The sequence below is a fragment of the Vulpes lagopus genome, chromosome 8 (assembly GCF_018345385.1).
Source record: "Vulpes lagopus strain Blue_001 chromosome 8, ASM1834538v1, whole genome shotgun sequence".
Taxonomy (NCBI): domain Eukaryota; kingdom Metazoa; phylum Chordata; class Mammalia; order Carnivora; family Canidae; genus Vulpes; species Vulpes lagopus.
The window spans coordinates 84,986,841-85,005,204 of NC_054831.1; the positions used below are offsets into that span (position 1 = coordinate 84,986,841).

The 18,364-nt window shown below is 36.5% G+C and overlaps 1 protein-coding gene across 4 annotated transcripts in view; it reads left to right on the forward strand.

The window, feature by feature from the left end:
* Positions 1 to 18,364, forward strand: part of LOC121497121 (ankyrin repeat and KH domain-containing protein 1) — a 121,247-nt gene that overhangs the window by 7,988 nt on the left and 94,895 nt on the right. The gene's annotated exons all lie outside the window — the stretch shown is intronic.

Here is an 18,364-nt window from a genome sequence, read left to right on the forward strand (position 1 = left end):
TTTTGAAAAGAGAAAGGCAAGTATACCCCCAGGGGTTGGCCTTAAGAACCAAAGAATTGTACAGGAGAGCAGTTTATTAAGTTGTCGAGGTAAGTTTGATTTGTTTAACAATTTATAATGAGGACATTTAGATTGAGAACAAGCTTTTTGTTTGTTTGTTTTTGTGTGTGGTAAAATATACAGAGACAGAATTGACCATTTTAACTATTTTTTTGTGTTTTTTTAGTTGTCTTAGAATATACATAGAAAAATTTACCATTTTAACCTTTTTGAAGGATAGCGTTCAGTGGCATTAAGTATATACACATTGTTATGCAACCATCACCGGCAGCCATCTCCAGAATGTTTTCAACTTCCCAAACAAATTCTGTATCCATCCCTATCTACCCTTCCTCACCCTCTAGCCACCACAATCTACTTTCTTTCTCTGTAAATGTGACTACTCTGGGTATGTGTGACTGGCTTGTTTCACTTAGCATTATGTTGTCAAAGTTCATCCATGTTGTAGCATGTGTCAATTTCATTCCTTTTAAAGGCTAAATACTATACCATTTTGTATATATACCACATTTTGTTTATCCATTCATCTTTGATGGACACTTGGATTGCTTTTATCTTTTGGCTATTGTGAATATGCTTCTATGAACATGTGTGTACAAATACCTGTTCAAGTTCATTTGTTCATTCTTTTTCTTTTTCTTTTTTTTTAAGATTTTATTTATTCATGAGAGAAACAGAGGCAGAGACATGGGCAGAGGAAGAAGTAGGCTCTCTGTGGGGAGCCTGATGTTGGACTCAAATCCCAGGACCCCAGATTACCACTTGAGCCAAAGGCAGATGCTCAACCACTGAGCCACCCAGGTGCTCAAGTCCTTGCTTTCAATTTTTCTGGGTAGTGGGGTTACGGGATCATTTAGTAATTCTATTTTTAATTTTTTGAGGAATTACCATACTGTTTTACATGGCAGCTATAGCATTTTACATTCCCATCAGAATTGCACAAGGGTTCCTATTGCCACACACTCTAGCAAATACTTGTTATTTTTTATTTTGTTTTTGTTTTTGATAATAGCCATCCTAATGAGTTTAAACTAGTATCTCTTTGTGGTTTTATTTTGCACTTCCCTAATGATTAGTGATGTTTAGGATCTTTTAATGTGCCTTTGGCCATTTGTATGTCCATTCAAATCCTATCCTCATTTTTAATTGGGATGCTTTTTCATTGTTTAATTGTAGATATTCCTTGGGTATTAATCCCTTATATATATAACTTGCACCTATTTTTTTCATTCCATAGGTTGCCTTTTTACTCTGTTGATATAGTGTCCTTTTATTCCTCAAAGTTTTTAATTTTGATGAAGTCCAGTTTACCTATTTTTTTTCCATTTGTTTATACTTCTGCCATCCTATGTGTGAAGTTGTTGCCAAATCCAGTGTCGTGAAGATTTTCTCTGACGTTTTCTTCTAAGAATTTTATAGTTTTAACTTTTAATTTAGGTCTGGGATCCATTTTGAGTTAATTTTTGTATACAGTGTAAGATCAGTATCCAGTCATTCCTTTGCATATGGATATCCATTTTTGCCAGCACCATTTGTTGAAAACCCTATCATCTCCCAATTGATGGATTAAAATTAAAAATTGACATCTTTGTTGAAAATCAGTTGGCCGTATATTGGAGGGTTTATTTCTGGCTTGTCTGTTCTTTTTTTTTTTTTTTTAATAAAGGTTTTATTTATTCATTCATGAGAGACATGGAGAGGGAGGAAGAGATATAGGCAGAGGAAGAAGCAGGCTCCACGCAGGGAGCCCGATGTGGGACTCGATCCCAGGACCCCGGGATCACGCCCTGAGCCAAAGGCAGATGCTCAACCGCTGAGCCACTCAGGCATCGCTGGCTTCTCTGTTCTATTCCATTGTTCTCTATGTCTGTTTTATGCCAGCATCACACTTTTTTTTTTTATTACTATAACTTTTCTAGTAAGTTTTGAAATCAGGCAATGTTGGTTTTTCAAATTTGTTCCTTTTCCAAGATTGTTCTGACTATTCAGGGTCCCTTGAAATTCCACATGAATTTTAGGATGAGTCTTTGGGGATTGCATTGAATCTTTAGATTACTTTGAGTGAGAACAAGTTTTATTTTATTTTTTATTTTTTTTTAAACATTTTTTTTTAATCTTTATTTATTTATGATAGTCACAGAGAGAGAGAGAGAGGCAGAGACACAGGCAGAGGGAGAAGCAGGCTCCATGCACCGGGAGCCCGATGTGGGATTCGATCCCGGGTCTCCAGGATCGCGCCCTGGGCCAAAGGCAGGCGCCAAACCGCTGCGCCACCCAGGGATCCCTGAGAACAAGTTTTAGTGCAAATCTTAATGTAATTGTTTTGGGGCACCTGGGTGGCTAAGCTGGTTAAGTGTCTGATCCTTGATTTCGGCTCAGGTCATGATCTCAGTGTTGTGGGATCAAGTGCTGCGTTGGGTTCCGTGCTTGGCGTGGAGTCAGGTTGGGATTCTCTCTCTCCTTCTGCCTCTGTTCTTTCCCCCCACTGTCTCTCTTTTTCTCTCAAAATAAATAAATAAAATCTTTTAAAAAGCTTAATATAATCGTTTTATTACATTAGATATTAGCAAATCAAAAGGTTTGAATTTGACAAAATAATAAAAATCATCTATAATAGGGAAAGGTTGTAGGAACACTCAGTTCCTACAGTCACTCAATGTCTTCCCTAAAGACAATGAACCCAGTTAAAATGGAATAGTGTAGATGAGTAGATGTTTCTGAAATATAATCCTCATTTTTTCCTGATTCATTCTCATATTGACTAACTTGTGATTGATCACAATGCTTCATATATTGATTAAATGCTAGGAAGAATATGTTTTATTTATCCTTTATATAACTAGTGGTGAGTTCAGTTTTAGAAAAATTATCTCAGTATAGTATTAAAGCTAGATAAATGAACCTGTAATATTTTCTTTAATGATATAGAATTGAAATTTCACATTACATAAGCATTTTATGAAATCTTAGTCAGAAAGTAAAGGTTTGGTCTTGCTAGTTAGTTGATACCTCGAGTGGTACACTTTGGAAGGACTTTCAGTTCTTACCAGCATCTGATTTTTTTTTTCTGTTTACTTATTTTTCTGCTATATCTCTACATTTTAATCTTTGCCTTTTAAAAATTGTAGTCACTAAATTCAGTAACATATGTGAAACAAACTGTCGTTATCAAAGAGCAATCCCAAAAGGGGCAATAGTCAAATTATATTGGATACATTGTCTTTCTTTGTTACTTTTTATTTTGATGTAATTTCAAGCTTACTGAAAGTTGCAAGAATAATACAGGAACTACCCTCCATATATCCTTTATCCAGACTCACTAATGTGTTCATGTTATATTGTCTTACTCTCTCTCTCCATTAACAAATAAATTAATAATTTTCTGAATCATTTGAAAATAGATTGTATGCATCATGCTTCTTGATCCTTAAATTCTTTTTTTTTATCCTTAAATTCTTCAGTGTACATTCCCTAAACATTCTCTTACATAGCCACAGTACATTTATCAAATTAGGAAATTGAACACATTTCCAAGGTATTTTTCAAAATCAGATTCCCGAAGTTTAAAAAATTGAAACATAATCCACATATCATAGGTTCACTCTTTATGTACAATTCAGTGGTTTTTAATATATTGACAAAGTTGTGCAACTACTACCACTATTTTTTGAAAACATTTTCATCACCCACCAAGCAAAACCTTGTACTCATTAACAGTCATTTCCCATCCATCATCCAACTTCCATCCCATATTCTCTGATAATCACTAATGTGCCTTTGTCTTCGAATTTGCCTAGTCTGGGCATTTCATATAAATGGAATCATATGACATGTGGTCTTTTGTATCTTGCTTCTTTCACTTAGCATATTATTGCCAAGGTTTCTTCATGTTGTGACTTGTATCAGTACTCCATTTGAAAAATATTCCATTTTGTTCATTGATTATTTCTACATTTTGGCCAGTAGGAATAATGATGCTTTGAACATTTGTGTACAAATTTTGCATGAACATTTCTTTTCAGTTCTCTTGGGTGTACACCTAAGGAGTGGAATTGCTAGATCATATGATAACTAACTGCAGGGTGTTTGACTTTCTGAGGAACTGCTAAGCTGTTTTCTATGCAGCTGCACTATTTTACATTCCTATCAGCAATGTCTGAGGGTTCCAACTTCTCTACAAGTTTGGTAACTTTTTTTTTTTTAAAGATTTTATTTATTTATTCATGAGAGACACACACAGAGAGAGAGGCAGAGATATAGGCAGAGGGAGAAGCAGGCTCCATGCAGGGAGCCCGATGTGGGACTTGATCCCAGATTCCAGGATCTCACCCTGAGCCCAAGGCAGACACTCAACTGCTGAGCCACCCAGGTGTCCCTAAATAAATAAAATCTTAAAAAAAAAAAAAAAAAAAAACCCTCCAAAACATATTTATAAAAAAAAATCAATTGACTGAAAATGTAGGGGTTTATTTTTGGAGGATTTATTTCTATTAAATTCCATTTATTCTAGATGTCTTATGCTAATTTTATACCATCTTGATTACTGTAGCTTTTAGCAGTAAGGTTTGAAATTGGAAAGTGTAAGTCTTCCAACTTTGTTCTTTTTTTTTTTTTTAATTTATTTATGATAGTCACAGAGAGAGAGAGAGAGGCAGAGACACAGGCGGAGGGAGAAGCAGGCTCCATGCACCGGGAGCCTGATGTGGGATTCGATCCCGGGTCTCCAGGATCGCGCCCTGGGCCAAAGGCAGGCGCCAAACCGCTGCGCCACCCAGGGATCCCCCCAACTTTGTTCTTTTTCAAGATTGTTTTAGCTATTCTAGGTTATTGGATATGTTCTTGTTCTCTTTATCAGGTTTTCAATAGAGTTTAATAGGAGGTATTCAATATTCTGCAGAATTTGTGGTCACACGAAAGGGCCCTCCTCTTGCATTAGTAATATTCTAACTCTTGAAATTTCCACCCCTCTTATATACACTCTTTTGGACTAGGGGGACAACTCGTCATTTAAACTTGTTTTTGCCAGACTATGAGAAGAGCAAGTTGTCACAGTTTAAGTGTTTGATTTTTTTCATGTATCCTCTCCTTGACAAACCATGGGTATATGTTTGAGAAGAGATAAAACTGAGGTAGGAGGAGATGATTGGTTTTTGTAGCTGTAGTCTGAATGCATCTGATGTGGACTATAGTCTGCATGAAGAATGCAGATGGATTTCTTTTTTTTTTTTTTCAGGATAATAGATAAATGAATAAGTGGAATAAAATATAAACCATAGTAATTAAGAGTTTTTGTGTTTAGTATCTTCTAACAACTACTTAGGAGGTGTGAATCCAATATTTAAGTAACATACAATTTGCTCTCTCCCAACCTAGTGTTATCACCTGTGATTAAATTGCAGAAACAGATCTTACATGTGACTGCTCAAATGGTTGCAATTATATTAAATTATTAGTTATTTTCACTCTGTAAACAGAGTCTGTACTATATTTTAGTATCTTCTACTTAGGAGTTGATAAAGAAAAGTTTATTTTCTTTTAGTTTGAAGACAGCATTATTTAAAGCTATATATAAATCAGGTGCATGGATTTGATCTATTATTCCTCACCCTCACAAAATTTAGAATAATATGATCATACAGTATTAAAGTTAGTTTTCTATTGTGTATTATATTTCCTTGTTGCTAATCTGTTACAGTCATTCATTCATTCCCTAGAAAAGAAAATCAGAGCTTAGTTTAGGGTAGAACCTCTTCTTCATGAATTTGTGTCACACATAATAAAGTTATGTCTTTCAGAACTTAGAGTCCTTGGTAATCCACCCAGGTGTCCCAGCATTGTGTACTTTGGTTGCATTACCTCTTTTTGCATTACCTCTTTTTATATTTTCAAGGTCTTGGGGCACCTGGGTGGCTCAGTGGTTGAGCGGCTCAGTGGTTGAGCCTTCAGCTCAGGTCGTGATCCCTGACCCGGGGGGTCCTGGGATAGAGTCCTGCATCAGGCTCGCCGCAGGGAACCCAGTTCTCCCTCTGCCTATGTCTCTGCCTCTCTGTGTGTATCTCTCATGAATAAATAAAATCTTAAAAAAAAAAGTTTTCACAGTCTTGTGACAATCCAAGATCCTAAACACAAATGTATAGATCATTGTCTTGTGTAAGTTGGATGATCACTGTAAGGTTGATATTTGGATGTCTTACTTTAGGAGTTTGATGGGTTTTAGGTGGCAAGTTTAAAGAGGCAATGATTAAAAATGAAACGATACAAAGTCCATCAGCATATGATTGTCTTGTGTTCATATTTAAGTAGAATCACAACTGCTTCATTAGGGTCTGTAAACTCTCCAAGCATGTTGTCCTTCACAGCTTTTGCAGTTTGTTCTCTCAGGAGCATTCTTCTCTAGATATCCATATGGCTTCAATCTCCTATTTCTGCAGTCTGCCAAGAGGCTTTCCAACTGCCTACTCTATATGTATTTGCATAAACACCTCAGGGTCACCAATTTTAATTCTGAACTCATCATTTCCCCTCCATCATGATTTTTTTTTTTTACCTTCGCCCGTATAAATTGCATTGCCCTAAAATTAGTTACTGCAGTCTGAAACCTCACATCTCATATTTGTTATTTCTTCTCACCATACATATTTAAGCAGGCACTAAGTCCTGTAGGTTCTTTCTTAACATCTTGTTTATTTGTCCCTTTCTCTCTTTCCTTAATGCTTCTGCTATAAATAAAACCATTATCTTTCACTGGCATTTATTTCAATAATCCCTGGCTCTGTCTACCTTCAAGATTATATCCCTCTAATTCTTACTCTACCCTGCTGTCAGAGTAAATTCTCTAATGTCAATTTAGTCATGTCACTCTTGACAAAAAGCCTTCTCATTTCTTAGATAAAGGATAAGTCAAATTCCTTGACATGGCATACAAGGTTATTTAGGATTTAGCTTCTGTCTATTTTTTAACTGTCCTTTTTGTACCCTACTTTATTTGTTTTTTGTGTTCTAGTCATACCAAATTGTTGTTAGTTCTCTGAACCATATCAAGCTGTTATAGGCCTTGGTTTAATTTGCTTCTGCTGCTTTGACTTCTAGAATCATATTAATAGCTACTATATGTTGACTGCTTCTTGCCCACTGGGTTAAGTACTTACTTATATTTTCAAATAAATTTACCAGTGCCATATGAAGATTTTTATTTTCATCAAAAATCAAAATTGCAAAAAAATTAGTTCCAAATTACAGGTGAGGAAAATGAAGCTTAGAGACATTGTATGACATATACAAAGTTGTATATCTAATAATGATGGAGTTGGGATTTGAATTCAGGTATCTTGGACTCTGAAGCTCATGTTTGTAACTACCACTAAACAGTGCTGCTGCTGTCACTGATGTTCCCTCTTTCTCATCCTGCTGGATACCTTCTTGTTCCAAAACTGTCATCTCTAACTCATGTCCTTTATTGCTACTCCATTTGGGATTGGCCATTCTTTCTTCTGTGTTCCCATGTTGTTGTCTGTGTATAACTATTATAGCATCTCTAATGCTTTATTGCATTTATTTGATTTTTTTTTTTTTAGATTTTATTTATTCATGAGAGAGACAGGGAGAGAGAGAGTGACTGAGGCAGAGACACGGGCAGAGGGAGAAGCAGGCTCCATGCAGGGAGCCCGATGTGGGACTCGACCCCGGGTCTCCAGGATCACACCTTGGGCTGCAGTTGGCACTAAACTGCTGAGCCACCTGGGCTGCCCTTGATTGTCTGTCTTAATGAGCAAGAATCATATTTATTTTTGTGCTCCCAGTATATAATAGAATGTTTGGCATATAGTAGGTGCCTAATAAATGTTGAATGAATGTATTTGTAGTGCTTAATATGTTCAGGTTACTTATTAGCCTGAAATGATTATAATAGATCCTATATTATTTTTGTGGACTGGAGAGTAGGAATAAAGGAAGACAAGGCAAACTGACTTTAATGATAGTAGTAGTGGTAATATTAATAAGAATAATAGCAACTAATATTTGTTGAGCAATTCCCATGTGTTAAGCATTGTTTTGCAATTTTAGATATAACATCTTGCTTACTCGTCAATAGCCCTGTGATACAGGTACTGCTATCCTTATTTTATAGCTGAGATAAATGAGGTTAAAAGAGGTAAGACAAGTTAGCTAAGATCGCACTGAGTGATGAGCTGGTGTTCTAAGAGTCTTCTTGCTCTTAGTCATTATGCTTTCCTCCCCTTATTGGTATTAATTGGAGGTTTATGGGTTTGTTTGTTTTTTTTAAGATTTTATTTATTCATGAGAGACAGAGAGAGAAAAGCAGGCTCCGTGCAGGGAGCCTGACGCGGGACTGGATCTGGGGGTCTCCAGGATCACGCCCTGGGCTGAAGGCAGGCGCTAAACCGCTGAGCCACCCAGGGATCCCGGTTTATGGGTGTTTGAGGCTCTTTTTAACTTACTAAAATCAAGTATTCTTTTAGAGTGTTGAATGCTTATTTTCTATTTGGGATAATAAGTAGAAGCCAGGACTTCTTTCTAACCTCAACCATACCCATTTATTATGATAGAGAAAATACAAAGTTTCTTCTTTCAACACAATGCCTAATGAGTATGGGAGCAGTCTTCTTTTTAAAAAACCTATTGTGGCACAAATTTTGTTGTATATGTGTTGTACACTAGAAATAATATAGATGTGGGTGCCAGAAATTACTAAATGAAAACATGATTTGTCTTTTTTTTTTTTTTTTTTTAAGATTTATTTATTTATTCATGAGAGACACAGAAAGAGAGGCAGCGACACAGGTAGAGGGAGAGGGAGAAGCAGGCTCCATGCAGGGAGCCTGACATAGGACTCGATCCTGGGTGTCTAGGATCATGCCCTGGGCTGAAGGAGGCGCTAAACCGCTGAGCCGCTGGGGCTGCCCATGGTTTGTCTTTTAAAGAACTCTGTCAGAGAGGTTTTAGTGGGTTTGGTGATCTTGATCACACTTAATTTTATTTATTTATTTTTAAAACTTGGCACCCCCCACACAATTAATATCCTTTTATCACCAGCAGCTTTTATTTTTTAAAGATTTTATTTATTCATGAGAGGCACACACAGAGAGAGAGGCAGAGACACAGGCAGAGGGAGAAGCAGGCTCCATAAAGGGAGCCTGAGGTGGGACTCGATCCCAGGTCTCCAGAATCACGCCCCAGGCTGAAGGTGGTGCTAAACCGCTGGGCCACCTGGGCTGCCCTGCACTTAAATTTATTTATTAAAAGAGTTTTTTCCTGGGACGTCTGGGTGGCTCAGCGGTTGCACGTCTGCCTTTGGCTCAAGGTGTGATCCCAAAGACCCGGGATCGAGTCCCACGTTGGGCTCCCTGCATGGAGCCTGCTTCTCCCTCTGCCTATGTCTCTGTCTCTCTCATGAGTGAATAAATGAAATATTAAAAAAGAGTTTTTTCCTGACACTATTGTTAAACTGAAGAATTACCGTATTTATGATTTTTCTGCTTACTTTGTTAATGTTTGTTTTTTAGAAGATTCGCTTAATGTGGTTTGGTGTGGTAAAAAGAGTATGAGCTTTGAAGTCCAAAATACATAGCTTCAGATCCTGTATAGTTATGTGATATTGGGCAAGTCACTTTTCTGAGTTTCAGTTATTTAAGGTGAAAGTCAGTTAATCTAACTTGAGTAGTTAAGATGATTGATTGAGGGGCACCTGGGTGGCTCAGTCCATTGAGCTTCCAACTATTTTTTTTTTTTTAAGATTTTATTTATTTATTCATGAGACACACACACACACACACACACACAGAGGCAGAGACACAGGCAGAGGGAGAGGGAGAAGCAGGCTCCATGCAGGGAGCCCGATGCGGGACTGGATCCCTGGACTCCAGGATCAGTCCTGGGCTGAAGGTAGGCGCTAAACCGCCAAGCCACCCAGGGATCCCCTAACTACTGGTTTCTATTCAGATCATGATCTCAGGGTTGTGAGATTGAGCCCTGCATTGGGTTCTGCGCTTAAGAGTCTCTCTCTCTCTAAAATAAATAAATTAATCTTTAAAGAAAAAAGATGATTGGAATAATATATGGAAAATGCTGGTGATATTAGGCATTTTATTAATGGTAGCCTATTTTTTTAATGCACTTAATTCATGGTAGCTTTTTTTTAAAATAGAGTTTTTGTTTTTATTTCTTTATTATTATTTGTTAAGCAGATGCTTTGCCCAAGATGGGATTGGAACTTATGACCCTGAGATTAAGAGTGACATGCTCTACCAACTGAGCCAGCCAGGTCCCCCAAGTAGCAATTACTTTTAAGAAGACCTTCCTTTCTCCCATCTTTGATTAGAAACTTCAAAAGAAAAATAGATTCTGTATTAAAACTATAGTTTAGAAATTGGGTGTTTATAATTGAGCAAGGTGAAGTTAATTTTCTCTAGATTTAATTTAGAATTAGGAAAAGCATACTGGTTCTTTCTTGTATGTGCTATGTGGAATTAATCAACTTCAGATATCCCAAAGTATCATTTCTGTTTTTTTGTTTTTGTTTTTTAAGATTTTATTTCTTTGAGAGAGAGCACACAAGCAAGGGGAGGGGCAAGGAGAGGGAGAAGCAGGCTCCTAGCCAGCAGGGAGCCTAATGTAGGGATTGATCCCAAGACTCTAAGATCATGACCTGAGCTGAAGGCAGATGCTTAACCTACTGAGCCACCCAGGCGCCCCACCATTACTGTTTTTTGAGAAGAGGATTGTGGGTTTGAACTTAGAAATACAGTTTTCCTTGTAGAAAGAAACTTGAAAAGTTTTTGTTAAGGAATACAGTCTTTTCATTCCAGTATTTCAAGATGTTTTTGTTGATTTTATTGGGTCTTATAGTATCAGCAAAACTTATTCCTAAATTTATCATTATTTGGTCCTAAATTGCAAATGTATTACTTTCTCCCTTTGAGTACATTTTGGGGGATGTTTGTGGTGATACTGTTATCAAAACTTTTAAATACTGTGTTTTTTTGCAAAAAAGAATTGCTATGTCCTTTATTAATTATCTCTTGGAACATGATCCATACTTTTTGCTGTTCCAAGTAGAAATCAGTAGTAAACCACCTGTATTCTGAAATGGTATAAATGCTGATTCTGATTTAGAGGGCTTACTGTGAGTGAGGAAAAGTAAGACATACTGGTCTATCCAACTATAAACTACAAAAGAGAAGAGATATAGCAAATGCAGTTTAAAAAATGTTACAGGTGTTTACAATGTTTTACCTAGCTTTCCATTTTAAATTATCAAAATCTGAATCTCTTATTTATTTATTTAAAGATTTTATGTATTTATTCATGAAAGACACAAAGAGAGAAGGAAGAGACTTGGGCAGAGGTAAAAGCAGGCTCCCTCTAGGGAGAGAGAGCACACAAGCAAGGGGAGGGGCAAGGAGAGGGAGAAGCAGGCTCCTAGCCAGCAGGGAGCCTAATGTAGGGATTGATCCCAAGACTCTAAGATCATGACCTGAGCTGAAGGCAGATGCTTAACCTACTGAGCCACCCAGGCGCTCCACCATTACTGTTTACTCGGCTGATGCCGAGACTGGATCCCAGGATTCCGGGATCCCAACCTGAGCCAAAGGCAGACACTCAGCCACTGAGCTACCCAAGTGCCCCTGAATCTCTTTTCTTTTTAAAGAGAATTTTTAAAACGTTTATTTTTTAGTAATCTCTACACCCAATATGGGCTTGAACTCCTAACCCCAAGATCAAGAGCCACACACTGCCCTGACTGAGCTAGCCAAGCACTCCTCAAATCTGAATCTTTTAAGGGAGCTTTATTTTTGAAAGTTTGTGAGAAGAGGTAGTGTAAAACATTTACCCTTCTTTACAGCCCAGGTTGGAATTCATGGGAGTGAGATTCTTCTTCTTCTTCTTTTTTTTTTTTAAAAAGATTTTATTTATTTGAGAAAGAGTGAGCGAGGACGGGGGAGGAGCAGAGGCAGAGGGAGAAGCAGGCTCCATGCTGAGCAGGGAGCCTGACAAGGGACTGGATCCCAGGACCCTGGAATCATGACCCGAGACGCTTAACTGACTAAGCCACCTAGATGCCCCATGGAGTGGTGATTATTCATAAAGATTAGCGGAAACAAACTTTGTGGCTATAATATTTTAGTCCCCAACTCAAAATACAAATTTATTTAACATGTTTGAAATAAAAGTTTCATAATTCATTGTTAGGTTAAAAGGTGTTCTATGTAAAACAATGTATTTTCAACTTATATTTGAGACCTTGGTAGTCTTTGCTTGTTGCATGATATGACCAAGTGACTGGAAAATATATAAAGAAATATATATAATGTACATGTTTTGGGATGCCTGGGTGGCTCAGTGGTTGAGTGTCTGCCTTCAGTTCAGGGCATGATCCCAGGCTCTGGGACTGAGTTCTGCATTGGGCTCCTTGTGGGGAGCCTGCCTCTCTGTCTGCCTGTGTCTCTGCCTCTCTCTCTCTGTGTCTCTCATGAATAAATAAATAAAATCTTAACAAAAAGTACATGTTTTATGATCAAACATTCCCTTTTTATTATTTTCTCTAACTAGCAATTGCTATTTCCAGAAATATACCTTAGATAAGGTAGCAATTGGTTATTGACAAATGTATTGGTGAGGTTTTATTGTTTTACTTTTGTAAGACTTAAAACATATTAATATTGTTAAAGTTTAATTGTAACACTGGTACTTACACTTGATAGAAATTATGTGGGGGTTTTGGTTGTTGTTTTTTAGTGGAATTGAGTTTTGGCCAAAGCATAGCTGGGTTAATAAATGATTTTTCTAACTAGATTTTAGCCAGGTGATTGACTTTGTTTTTTCAAGGTGATAGTAGTTGAGTCTGTGGTTAATCTTCTTAGTCACTGTTGCCATCCATCCAGTTGTTCATTTTAGAAATGCCAGATGGGATTCAAAAAAAGAAAAAAGGAAATGCTTGTTCCCTTTTTCTACCCTGCCCCCCTTTGTTTAAATTCTGTTTTAAGCTGCTACTCTCAGCTTTTTTTTAAAAAGAAGGGAACAAGAGAAAAGACTTTTGAGAAGGAAGACAAAGTGTTTTGCCTGTAGCATTTAGAAAAGATTACCTATAAGAGAAAAACAGTTTTTGGGGGGCCAGATTCCCTCTCATCTTTTTTCTTCCATCTTTTGTTTTTGTACCTAATCAGGAGATAGAAAAAGAATCTGCAACCTTTAAGACTTGAAGTAAACTTTCTTGTCACTGGCAAAAACAGTACCACTATAAATGGATGCTTTATGTTTGCTGTTCAGGGTAGCTGCTGGATAGAGGAAGCAATGTAATTACCATTGAGCAGTAGGTACATTTCTGTGATCCTTTAGCTGTATGTAAGAAACTTTGGGGCTTCTTTATTCACTTACATGATAAAGACTAATTTAATTAGATATAACATTATTTTGGACTTACCTATTTTCTAGATGTGTTTTTTGGGACTACATTACCAAGCCTTTTATGTTAAATATACCAAGCCTTTTATGTTAGTCTAATTTAGTATTTTCATGTAACTATAGATGGTTTCTGTGTTGTCTTGTTGAGGTAATGCTATTGCAATCTGAATTACAAGAGTATGTGTTTCAGTAGTTTTACCGGGTAAGATATTTAAGAACTACCAAAAGTAACGCCACAAGTATTCTCAAAGTGATAGGTATAACTGGATATTTTGTCTTTTTATTGACTCCACATTGAGACTCGCTTTTAAAATTTTAGAGAGGTTAGGACAGATGATATATTAGAGTTGAGTGCTTTTTGGTACATCTAATTATATTCAAATCATTTGTGTGTATAGTTAAATATACCACAACTCATTCCGGGAAACTTAAGTTTTAAGTTTTACACTTTTTCCCGCAAGTGTAGATATTTAAAATTTTATCTTTTTATTATTTATTTATTTATTTTTAAGTTTTATTTATTTAAGTAGTTTCTACATCCCACATGGAGCTTAAACTCACAACCCTAAGATCAAGAGAGAGAGAGAGAGTTGCATATTCCACTGACTGAGTCAGCCAGGAGCCCCTAAAATTTGATCTTTTGGGTCAGAACTTACGTATAAAATGCCTAAAACTACACTTGGAAATTAAAGTGATCATCACAAGAAAAAAAATTTTAACTGTGATGTGATGGATGTTAATTAAACTTACTATGGTGATCATTTCACACTATATACATCCATGAAATCATTATGTTGTACCCCTTAAACTCATACAATGTTATGTGTTAGTTATAACCTAATGAAACTGGGAAAAAATAAATAAAATAAAAATAAAAGAATTCAGGGGAATTCTGATGAAAGTGTATCATGTGAGATTCTTAGTGAATATCATTTTTCCAGTTTGAAAGGTCATAGAAGATAGATACTATGGTAAGGGACAGGACAAAAGAGTTGTAAGTACACAGAATTAATATTCTAAAAATTACGTTTATATAGTATTTTATTATTTTCAAATTATTTTGCCTTATTTCATCATTTCAATAGCATTGTAAGATAGAGCAGGTATTGTCTTTGTTTATTGAGGAAGAAATGAAACATCAGAAAGGCAGAAAGTGAGAAAGTGCCATGTCTAACGTCACACATTGTGTCTGGTGAAAGTGATACTTCAATATCATTTTCCTGATCTGTAGTACAGTATTCTTTCCATTATGTCATGTTACCTAACTGAAACGTGAATTTACATGTATTTTAAGATGTAGAATTAAACTGAATAAATTGTCTTGTGAATTATAATTTTTAGAAGTTATAAGCCCCTTGAAGCCAAGGGACCTATCTCTATTTTGTGTTTTTTTCCCAAACTTGGTTCTTCCCAAGCACTTAGGAATGTGCTGTCTTGTGTATATGATACTACTGTTACTGACATCCAGGATGACATTGCTACTGATTCTCTCTTAGTGATGGTGACAGGTAGATGATGAGCAATCTGTCACCTTTTGCATGGTCTTATTCAAATCTATCCCCAGTTCTTTCTAGCCTAAAGCTGTAGTGGTGCTCTAGGTACTTTATGGTTTTTTTAAAATTTGAGATAAAATTTACATACCGTAAAACTTAGCATGTTAAGTGTACAATTCAATGGTTTTTTAATATATTTAGAAGGTGTACAGCAGACACCACTATCTAATTCCAGACATTTTCATCATTCCAGAAAGAAACTTTAGACCCATTAATAGTCCCTGCCATCCCTCCCTCTCTGACTCTTCACTTAAACCATTAAGTTACTTTCTGTCTCTATGAATTTGTCTATGCTAGACATTTCATATGAGTGGAATCATACAATAATTGACTTCTTGTTTCTTGCTCTTGCATTAAGCATAGTATTTGCATGGTTCATCTATGCTATGGTATGTGTCAGTACTTATTCCTTTTAATGGCAGAATAATGTTCCATTATTTGTATATATACCATATTTTGTTTATTCATTTATCAGTTGATAGACTTTTTTTTTCTATTTTTTGTCCATTAAATTTTTTTTTTTTAATTTTTTTTTTTTATTTATTTATGATAGTCACAGAGAGAGAGAGAGAGGCAGAGACACAGGCAGAGGGAGAAGCAGGCTCCATGCACCGGGAGCCCGATGTGGGATTCAATCCCGGGTCTCCAGGATCACGCCCTAGGCCAAAGGCAGGCGCCAAACCGCTGTACCACCCAGGGATCCCTATATGCAGATTATTGTATGGACATGTTTTAAATCCTCTTGTGTAGATAGAAATGAAATTTCTGGGTCATATGTTTATTCTATTCTGTTTAATTTTTGGACCACCACAAAACTATATCCTGAAGTAGCTGTGTCATTTACATTCCCACCAGCAGTATATGAAGGACCTTATATTTCTTGAGAGTGGACCATTCATCACTTTCCGAATGCATCTTCAAGCCCCCTTTTAATTTCATTCCCTTTTGCCTGTATTCCCAATGCCTAACCTATATGCTGTTTCTTGTGCAAAGTCTTACATTCCTGGGGCTGGAAGCAATTTCTCTCTCTTTAATGCATTAAATGGTAGTTATACCATTTATTTCTCTTCGATGCCTTTTGTGATAGTCATGTTGCCTTTGACTTATATCTTCTACCAACATTTTTGTACTGTCAAGGTGCTTCATATAAAATAGGACTTCAGTAAATATTGGGAAATGAGTAAGAGAGAATAGAGGATTCTTAACTTGGATTTTTAAAATATTACATGGCACAAATCTGTATTTGACTCAGTAGTACATGTAATGCCACATTAGACCAATGTCTTTTATGAAATAGAAATGATAACTTCTAAATACCATCTGTAATAAAAAATTCCAGAATTTGGCATGATGGTTTTATCTATCCTCATAACTGGCAAGTATATGTATCTGCAAATACCTAATAATTTCTTGGGCCTGTGATTTTTTTTTTAAAGATTTTATTTATTTATTCATGAGAGACACACACACACACAGAGAGAGAGAGAGGCGCAGAGACACAGGCAGAGGGAGAAGCAGGCTCCATGCAAGGAGCCCGATGTGGGACTTGATCCTGGGTCTCCAGGATCACACCCCGGGCTGCAAGCGGCGCTAAACTGCTGCGCCACTGGGGCTGCCCGGGCCTGTGATTTTTATTGTACAAGCGGTTATCTTTTCATATCATTTAACAACTGATAGGCCACATTTATCTACTGGCATCTTTGTCTGTAGTTACATATTAAAGAAGCTGTGTTGCAGCAGCATAGTAATGTGGCTCAATGTTATTAGATGTAAAGTTAAAAGATTTATTTTGTAAAATTTTAGTACTTCACGAGGTAATAAAATGTATCCAAATCATTTTAACTTTACAGTCTTTGTTGGGACGTTTATTTGATGGCCATTATGAAACTGATGACAAAATAGCCAAATATGCCAAATAATGTAGTCCAAATACTGTGGTCCTGAAGTAGCATTGTCTAGTAGTTAAGAGCATAAACTGTGTAGCTCTATGGTGGGGTTTGAAACCTGTCTTTGTCATTTATTAGTTATGTGACCTTGGAGAAGTACTTAACCTTCTGTTCCTGTTTTTCTGTCTACAAATATGTTAACCTCCCTGGTTGTATGTATTTACATATTATAGATATATCTAGGTACATAAATATATACTCATGTTTATATACATGATAGTCTTGTTCATGTTTATATGCATGTGTGTATATATACTTTTAGCAAAATAAAGATCATACTGTTTTGAATCTTACGATTTTCACTTTATGAATACTTTCTCATGTCACTAAATTTGCTTTAGAAACATTGTTTTTAATGACTGTACGGTAGTCCGTCCTATAACTGGACAGAATGTATTTATCAAATTACCAATTTTAGTTTTTTTCCTCTCATTTTTGGAATTTGAATTCATGTGCAGTGACCATCCTTGCATATTTTTGTCTTGCTTTCAGATACCTTTTTAAGGATAGAATCCTTAAAATACGGGACGCCTGGGTGGCTCAGCAGTTGGGCGTCTGCCTTCAGCTCAGCGCGTAATCCCGGGGTCCTGGGATCGAGTGCTACATCAGGCTCCCCATGGGGAGCCTGCTTCTCCCTCTGGCTGTGTCTCTGCCTCTCTGTCTCTCTGTGTCTTTCATGAATAAATAAATAAAATCTTAAAAAAAAAAAAAAAGAATCCTTAAAATGGAATTGCTAAGTTAAAGGGCATGAATCTTTTAAAGCATTTTGATACATATTTCCAAATTGCTTTTCAGAAAGATTGTACATATTTTATTTGTTAAGAAAATTCATTTAAGAATTAAGTTGATTTGAAATTAGAGGAGTATGTGTTTATTTTCATAAGTTGCTTTTGCTTATGCTATTCATTCATTTCAGTAAATACAGATTCAGTACCTACTATATATGAGGTATTCTTAAGCCCAGAGAACAGAGCATTGAACAAACAGGTATGGGTCCTAACTTCATGAAGCTTTCTTGTATATAGGGCTCCAGATATTTGCCAGTGTATGACGTCTTATTTTTGTTGAAGAATCAGAATTTAATAAATTGATTAGAAGACAGAAAAAACTGTGCTTTAATGACCTACCCATGCTATCTAGTCTTTTTACATCTAGGCCTGTTTACATCTTCCCAAGGACTATGCTCATGTACTTGTTACATTTAAAAAAACAAAAACAGGGATGGCTCAGTGGTTGAGCACCTGCCTTTGGCTCAGGGCATGATCTGGAAGTCCTGGGATCGAGTCCTACATCAGGCTCCCTGCATGGAGCCTGCTTCTCCCTCTATGTCTCTGCTTCTCTCTGTGTCTCTCATGAATAAATAAATACAATCTTTAAAAATAA